Source organism: Myotis daubentonii, chromosome 16, assembly GCF_963259705.1.
Source record: "Myotis daubentonii chromosome 16, mMyoDau2.1, whole genome shotgun sequence".
In the NCBI taxonomy this organism is placed as follows: domain Eukaryota; kingdom Metazoa; phylum Chordata; class Mammalia; order Chiroptera; family Vespertilionidae; genus Myotis; species Myotis daubentonii.
In genome coordinates this window covers 8,593,594-8,602,919 of record NC_081855.1, presented here as the reverse complement: position 1 = coordinate 8,602,919, position 9,326 = coordinate 8,593,594, and the positions used below count along the sequence as shown (strand labels likewise).

Genomic DNA, 9,326 nt, shown 5'->3' with positions numbered 1-9,326 from the left:
GTGTTGCAAAGAGGGACCTGTAGGGAGAAACCAGGGGCAGGAACAGCTTTCTGGGCAGTGGATCCCCTAGAGGTCCTGCTGTGATCAGACCCCAGGACAGGGCAGGCAGGTGGAGATGGGGTTCCAGAGGGGTTCCTTATCTATGCCAATGGGAATCCTAGCCCTCAGGCTGTCACACCTTTTCCTCTGCAGTGGAGGTCTCAGCAGATCACACTGTGTGTGTGTGTGTCTGGAGTGGAGGATTACAGGGGTAGAGAACCAGCAAAACAGGGATCCGAGGCCTTCCTCCTGGTGACTGGGAACTGTCTTTATAGTTCCCAGTCCTGAGCTCTGCACAGGAGAACAGAGAGGAGCTGACTGATGGGGTCCTCTACTCCATGCCCCTGGAGGAGGCACAGGTGCCCATACATCTTCCAGCGTGCAGCATGGCCGCAGGGTGAGTGCAGGTGCTGAGGTGACCCAGACTCCAGGGTCCCATATAGTCAAAGGGAGCCCGAGGTTCCAGAAGCTGCCCTGCTACTCCCCTAGGTCCCTCCTAGAGTCCAATTTCCAAAGGAATCTGGGGCCCGTATCCTCCCCACAACCCACTCTAACTGTCCAGTCCCTTTCAGATGAGATGAAAGTCACTGCCCACAAAGTTTTAGGAATATCAGAAGAGAGACTTTGTACCATTTCCCATCATGTTCAGTCAAGAGTGTTTTTTGCATTTTTCTACAGATTTTCCCTTTTTAATGCCCATCTCCAAGTGTCCATGTTGGCCTGACAAGCCTTACACCCTTCTCCCACTCTTACACATCATGGTGATTAGTGGGGATGCTTTTCCCAAAAGGACATGGGGCTCAAGGTACCAAGTCTGTTGCTTTGCCCTTTGCTGCCCTGAGGACCACATCCCTGTGTCCCCTACAGGTTAGGAGCTGGGGCTTCCCTGGGATGTACAACATACCAAAGGGGGGGCCTGTTATCAGGGCTGGCGATGCAGGTGTTCATTTCTATGGGACCTGGACGTGACCCCCTCCTGTTGTCTTGTCAACGGTGCTGCCCTGAACGCCACACTTGTCCTAATATCCAGACCCTTCCACCCCAGGAACCCTCTGTGTTCCCATCTAAGAATGGGATGCTCTGTCAGAAATCCCGGGGTGTCCTTGTTAACACAGGGAGGTGTTGTCCATTCTCTGCTAGGAAATGACTAAGATACCAGTGTGTCTCTTCATAACTCACCTCCAAGTCTCTGTTGCCTTCTGAGAACCTTTCCTCTTGTCCATGTAGAAAACGTGGAAACCTGTGCAGAATTTTTGTGAATTTATTTGAGCCAAAGTGTAGACAATTGCAGTGAAGCAAAATCTCAACCGAATGAAATAGTAATGCTCTGGAGAATGGCAGCTTTGCACTTCATTCTATACATTACAATCAAAAGTGGAGACTTGTGTGGTTTTATGAAATTCATTGTTGATAGATGAGGGAAGCAGGAGGAAGCACAGCAGGGAAATCTCTGGGCCTGGAAAAAAGGTAAAATGATAGACATGCACTTCTTTCACTTAGGTGGGTATGGGACAGTTAACAGTCAACAATGAACTCAATAACAATGAGGGAATGTGTGGTCTCTGCAGAGAGCAGAGCAGTGCCTATGCTCTGAGGGTCTGAATAAAAAGGAAAATTTCTTTGACATTCCAAAAATATGTTGTCATAGATGCAAAAAGACAATAGACAGGCTCAGTTAAGATAAAGATTGACTTTATTTCAGGGAAGATGACAGCCTAGGACTGTGGTCGGCAAACTCATTAGTCAACAGCCAAATATCAACAGTACAATGATTTAAATTTCTTTTGAGAGCCAAATTTTTTAAACTTAAACTATATAGGTAGGTACATTGTTATTAACTTAATTAGGGTACTCCTAAGACTTAGGGAGAGCCACACTCAAGGTGCCAAAGAGCCGCGTGTGGCTTGCGAGCCGCAGTTTGCTGACCACTGGCCTAGGACGCTTGTACCCACCATAAGCTGCTTTTAGTTAAAAAACAAAAGCAAACCACCACACTTTAATTTCAGACCATCCTTTGTGGTTACTTTAGGTCTCTGAGTTTGCAAGGCTGCCAGTTTAGCATCTCGTCCTGGGATCACTCCTGTCCCACCTCTTGCCACCAATCACTGAGTGCTTGGGGTTCAGTCTGAGCTGGAGTGCCCAACCCACCTGGCAGTTTATGAGATGCCTCTGATGGCATGTACCCCTCTCCCAACACAGGATAGAAATCAGACCACCACCTCGGCGCCCGCTGGCTTGGACAGCATGCCTGCTGCATTCAACACACAGGTGCCCATGAATTTGTTTTCCACCTGGGAAGTGGAATGCTCCCACCCAGGGGTGGGCAAACTTTTTGACTCGAGGGCCACAATGGGTTCTTAAACTGGACCGGAGGGCCGGAACAAAAGCATGGATGGAGTGTTTGTGTGAACTAATATAAATTCAAAGTAAACATCATTACATAAAAGGGTACGGTCTTTTTTATTTTTATTTCAATAGATTTATTCAATTCAAACATTTTAAGAAGAAGAATGTAAACACTAATTATTATAATTTGAAACTTCAAAAAATGGAGGAATCATAGCACAATAACATACCTTATATTGAAGATGGCAAAGGCAAATAAAATTGCCTAACAAAGGAAAGGTATAAAAGCCTTTCAAATTAAACTTTAATATAATAAAATAACTTAAAACTAAAACAAATAGAAAAGAACAAAATGTGTAAACAGTAAATTAAACATTTTCTTTGGTGCAACTTCTAAATTATGCCCGGGACGTAGTTGTAGATGGCAATGTAGAATGGGTTGAAAGGTTTTTGGTCTTTAAAACATCAACTTCAGTGGGAACAGTGTTGTTGGTCTCCTTTTTTAGCTAATGCATCAAAGTCTTGAGTTAGTTTTGTTGTGGCTATTCTCAGGATAGACCTGAGGTGGTCGTCAGTTAAGCTGGATCTGTGAGGGGCTTTGTTGATGTTCATGATGCTAAATGTCTGCTCACAAACATAGGTTGACCCAAACAGCACCAGTGTCTTCTGTGCTATCTTCCGTATGTTTGGAAAAGTGGCTTCATTAAGTGAAGCATAAAAGTCTCTTAGTTCAGGAGAGCTGAATTTCTCCTTTAGGACAAAGTCAGACTGAAGATCGATGAGTTCCAGTTGCACCTCTTCTGGTGCTGTTTCAGGGTTTTGTGACAAAGGACAGGCCACCAGTTGAAGTGACTGGTCAATTTTTTCAACATCAGAAAACCAATGACAGAATTCTGCATTCAGGTCATCCAGTGATTTGCTGTATTTCTTCACGTTTTGGATGGTCTCCTTCTGTGTGGCTAGTGTGGCAAAATGAGTGAAGACTTTGTCTGAAATTTGTCTGGAAAAGAAAATCAGCTTCGATTGAAAGGCTTTCACATTAGTGTATATGCCATGTACATACTGATCTTTTCCCTGTAGCTTCACATTTAGCTCATTCAAATGTGAAAATATATCTATAGCAAATGCAAAGTCACACAGCCAATTCTTGTCACTCAGCTCAGTAAATTCGTCAGACTTGCCCTTTAATTTCAAAAATGCACCAATCTCTTCTTTGAGCTCCCACACTCGTTGGAAAACTTTGCCCAAACTCAACCAGCGGACACGATAGTGGTAAAATAAGTCGTGGTGATCCGCATCAATTTCCCCCAGAAACTTAGTAAACTGATGGTGCTGAAGTCCCTTTGCTCGAATGAAATTAACAAGCTTTACGACTGGATTAACAACATGATTAAGTTGTGATATAGACTTGCACAATGATTCCTGGTGAATAATACAGTGAAGAAAAATAACATCTTGGTTAGGGTTCTCCTCTTTCACTTTATCCTGAATTCTTTTTAGCAGTCCAACATTTTTTCCAGTTAAATTTGGAGATCCATCTGTCGTGACATTAGCAAGTTTACTCCATGGTATCTTCCTTTTCTCGATGACAGTAGACACCGGTCATACAAGTCCTCTCCCCGTGTTTTTCCTTTCAGTGGCTCCATGGCTGAAAACTCCTCCGTAATTTCAAAATTGTCACTAATCCCTCGGATAAAAATTAAGAGCTGAGCAGTGTCCTTTACGTCATTACTTTCATCCAATGCTAGTGAATAAAACTTAAAGAACTCTGCCTTACTATTTAACTTGCTGGCCAAGTCTTCATCAGTCAGTTCCACTCGACGAGTCACTGTCCTGCGCGATAAGCTGAGTTTTTCAAACTTGCCTTTGCTCTCTGGACACAAGAGACCTGCTGTCTCTATCATACATTCTTTCAAAAACTCGCCTTCAGAGAGAGCTTTGCTAGCTTTTGCTAATTTGAATGATAGCATAAAACTTGCTTTGGTAGTTGTCTCTTGAATTGCAGTTTGTCTGTGAAAGACATTTTGCTGAGCCTGTAATTTAGCCATCAACCTCTGTGCAGTAGCCTCCCGTTCTTGAGGTCACTGCTTGCTAGCATAGTTGCCATGCTTTGTGGCAAAGTGACGGCTGAGATTGTACTCTTTGAAGACTGCAAGTGTTTCCTGGCATATCAGACATACCGGCATTGATTGGACTTCTGTGAAAAAATATTTTGTTGTCCACTCCCTCTTAAACACTCGGCATTCACTGTCCACTTTCCTTTTCTTTGGTCCATTCATGTTTAATATTGGGCTAAAACCAACAGTACCGTTTTCTTATTAAATTCTTTACTAAAATAAGACAGTAAAGTATAAAAACAAGTGATTAAATTTGCTCTACTATAAGATTTTTGGTCTAAAAATATATATATATAACAAAATCATCTGAAAAAGTTCATACATGGGACAGAGGCACACCCTGACCATAGAGAACAACCCCTTTCCTCCATAGAAAACCTGTGTATCTTTCACACAGGCCCTTTGTTTATGATAACACACATAGCTGCACATTGCTGTGTCTTCCAGACACACTTGTATGGGAGGTGCTAGGGCAGTGCAAAACATGGGTAACCAGTAGTTACCACTAGCACTTCCGTTACTGACAAAAAACAGCCGCAGTGCACATAGTGTGAAAGAGCCCATTATAATGTCAGATTGCATCCACTGGACTCTATAAAAACAACCAAGTGCCACTTTTAAATGCCCATTGCAACAGTTTTTCTTATTAAAAGCTGGAAATGGCAGGATATTTATATATATACCCCTACTGTGACAGCCTGGCAGAGCATTACAAAGGAGAAAACCCAGCATCTGGTGATGTCCATAAGTACAAGACTTCAGGCTGTCATTACCAGGAAAGGGTTTCATCCAAGTATTAGATATGAACATTTGATTTTCAGTTTTTCATTTGTCCAATTGCTTCTGAAACCCTGAAATTAAGCGATTTTGTAATAAAATCTTTAGTTCATCACATTTCTATACAATCTTTTTGTTCAACCCACTGAATTAGGGTTTGTTCACACTAGCCATGCTGCCATGGCAGTGTGGTGCAGTACTGCAATGCAGCGCAGTTAGGGTTAATGCAGGGTACATAGGTTTCCATCGTGTTTGCGTTGATGCTAATGTGCAGTGGTGCATGTTAACACAAATGCCCTGTAGCAAGCATTTTTACAGCTGAAAGTCTTTGTTGTTTTATTAACAAGTCATTGTGATGTACAGAATGTGGGAACAGGAAAAAAATTGTGTTTGAGTAGAGCTCTTAATCTTACCTCAGAAAGGCTCTGATACTGTGCTCTCCAGGGGCGTGTCTCCCTACATCACCACGATAACGTGTCTACGCATTCCCAGGGTGATGTCCGGAGACGCGTCCGCGGGAATTACAAGGAGCCACTGGAAGATTGAGAGGTTGTTCCTTCTACTGAATGGGCGGATCTAAATCTGCCCACTCAGAAGGAGCTGCGGCTGTGTTTCCCGACGTTGCCATGTTAACACTGCTGCTGGTGAAGGAGTGGAGGGGAGAGCAAGAGAACCCTACGCTCTTTCGGATCCATGGGCCGGATAGAACAGCCGGATGGGCCAGATCCAGCCCGCGGGCCGTAGTTTGCCCACGGCTGGGCTAGGTTGTGTTGTTCTAACAGAGCCCTAAATCTCCGTGGTTTGCAGCAGCAAAGGTTAATTTCATAGTCATAGTTAATTTCAGATGGATTTAACAAGAGCTCCTGCTTTTCAGATTGTTATTCTCTCTCTCTTTTTTTTTTTCTCTTATAAGGATGGAAGTTAGGACTTCACAATGAAAACCAGAAGTCAAGTATTTATTTGACAGTGGCCTGTGGTGGACATGACTTCCATTTTCCCTTTTCTAACATCTGCCAATTTCCAAATCCAGCTGTTTCTGGGGGTTGTTATTCAGGGCCCCAGAGTGAAGGTATCAGCATATCTAACTGTCTAGACCACAGTGATGATGGTTGTATGTGGACATGTGACTTCAGTGAGTTTAATAAGATTATTTTTACTAGTGACCAGAAGAAAATTCTGGATGTTTTCAATTAAATTAGAGCAGCCTGTGAGTGAGAGAAAGAGATAGAGCTGTTTGCCTGTGAGAGTTGTGAACCAGTGGACTGAAAGGTGTTGGGTTTGACTCCAGTCAAGCTAACTGCCTCAGTTGCAGGCTAGATCCTTGGCCTTGGTCTGGGCCAGGGAAACTTACCCTTGGGTGAGGATTGATGAAGAAAAAATTTAGTGATAAGTATGGCACTGCCACTTGCATTAAAACCTCAGGCACGTTAGCTGAGTTCTTTACGTCTTGTTCTTTTCACGGGAAAAATGATCTCACTCATTCATGGATAATAAAGACCATTATAAACTTATGAACAATAATGGATACAGAGGCAGAGCTGCCTCAATCTGATTGTCAAAGTGCAGGGGGAAGGCCAGGGAGGGTTGGGGGACAGGAGGGAGGGGGGTAAGAGATCCACCGAAGGACTTGTATGCATGCATATAAGCATAACCAATGGACATAAGACACTGGGGTGTAGGAGAGGCCAGGGGATTGTCAAGGGCGGGGGCAAAAAAAAGGACACATATGTAGTACCCTTTGTAATACTTTAAGCAATAAAACAATAAAAATAATGTTATGAAAAAATGAGTTGCAAGGATAAAATATAATAATAAAGTGCTTAACATAAAGAGTTGGCATGTGGTAGGCACTCAATATATATTTCTCATCCTATCTAATAATAGAGAAACATCTTAATTAACTGTAACTTCGCTACCCTTCCCATTGGCTAATCAGGGCAATATGCAAATTAACTGCCAGCCATGATGGCGTTTAACCGCCAACAAAGATGGTGGGTAATTTGCATATGTAGCCACAATGCTGGGAGGTGAAAGGGATCTGAAACCCAGGCGGCAGGCAAGAGGTGGGGGCAGGCAAAGGCGGCCGGTGATCGGTGATTGCATTGTGGATTGGAGGCAGAGAGAGCCCCGGCGCAGGCCAGCCGGCATCCCTGGACCCCTGGGGCTGTGGGTGCTGGCTGGCCTGCTACCCCGTGATCGCCATGGAAAAGAGACCTTCAAGGCCTGTCCAAGGCAGGTTTGCATTTAAAACTAAGTGGGGTAGTCCGGAACTGCGCGGCACTGACAACCAGGGCAGTCTCTGCGTCGGTGGCACATCTGCGGCTCCAAGTGTGGGGTGTGAGGGCCATGTAAGCCAGAGGCTTTGGCTGCAATGGTCAGATAATTTCAGCTCCAATGCAGGCGCAATCAGGGAAGCCATTGGGACCTTCACAAAAAAAAAAAAAAGAAGGCTGAAGAGGAAGGATACTTCCCAGAGCGGATTAAAGAACAGCTGGCAGCCTTGAAGAAACAACATGAAGAAGAGATCCCTCAGCATAAAAAGGAGATTTGAGTGTCTGCAGAAAGACATTGAGCAGCACAGGCAGAACATCAAGAAACTGAAAGATCATGATACTGCGGCAGTGTCAGGGTGAGGGGACAGCCATATTTGCCAGTGCACTCGAGCTGTCAACAACAAAAAGTGTGTGGGAGCTGGGCAGGCACACAGACAGGGACACAGACCCAGGCCCACCTCACCACCGCCTGGCCTCACTGCCACCGCTGCCGATGCCGTCTTATGGGGCCTGCGCCCCGCAGCGGGAGACAGGGGACGGAGGGGGGGATGTCTTACAAACTGAACTTGACCATGCACATGCCCGCCACCTCCATCAAGGCCTCTGGGAGCGTTCATCCGCCTTCCACCAGCATGGCAACGTCTTCCCAGTACCGCCAGCTGCTGAGTGACTAGGACCAACATCTCTAACATGCAGGGAACAGAGAACAGCCAGGCGCCCCAGAGCAAATATGCTGAGCTGCTGGTCATCATCGAAGAACTAGGGAAGGAGATCTGACTCACGTACGCGGGCAGCAAGAGCGCGATGGAGAGACTGAAACGAGGCATCATCCACACGACATGGCTGGTTCGGGAGTGCTTGGCCAAGATGGAGCGGAACACCAGGTCCTAGCCCCTAAGTCCACGTGAAAGGCTTTCCTTCTTCTTCCAAGAAGTGACAGCTCATGCTTGCATCCCCTTCAGATGAAACTTGGTTTCAAAATGGTAACAGCTTGGTTTCTCCTCCCCGTGCCCCTCCCGTGGTTCATCAGGCTCTGAACCTCCCATCGCTGAGATGGAGAAGAGATTTTTGCAGTTATTAGATTTAAGCGTTAGTTCAGAACTACCCAGGGCATTTTGTGTGTTTTTTTAAAGCATTGATTTACAGGATGCATGTCAGTTACCTATCACAGCAAGCTGCAGTTGGCCTCCCAGATACGTGTTTCTTTTCTGGATACATTTCTGTTACTCACATGGTTCTTTATGTTTCTCTTCTGAGCTGATCCAACTCTGAGGGTTTGTTTCAGTGAGTCCTGAGGCAGCACTATAGTAGCCAGTGCCCATTCACCACACAGTCTAAATTCTTTTCAATGTAACTGTTCTGTTTTTTTTTTTTTTGCTTAAGCATTTGCATGACTATTAGTACTTTGAAGTCAATCTTTAAAATGCACAAGTTATAAATACAGAAGGAAGTGCAATTTATAGAACCTCGCCTGACAAGGACCCTTGAAATTTCCCCTAAGGATGTATGTACATTTCAGTTCCGCCTTTCCCATCAGTGGATCCAAACATGTGGAAGACAGTGACTAATACTGTTTGCATCTTTGTATGTATTTATTACTTGATGTAATAAAGCTTATTTTCATTAACAACCACAAAAAATAAATTGAAAGATCATGCTGATGCTTAAGTGCACACAGTTCCCAATAGAATGGCTACATACTGTCCACTTCTATGGAGACATAGTTCTGGTAACTAATATCTATCTATGCTGCCAACGGATTATAGTAAATTGT

General features: G+C 44.4%; 1 pseudogene; it reads left to right on the top strand.

Annotated features, from left to right (window-relative positions):
• The first annotated feature begins 8,100 nt into the window (after positions 1-8,100).
• LOC132219374 (cyclin-dependent kinase 2-associated protein 1-like) lies at positions 8,101-8,443 on the top strand (annotated as a pseudogene).
• Positions 8,444-9,326: the final 883 nt, after the last annotated feature.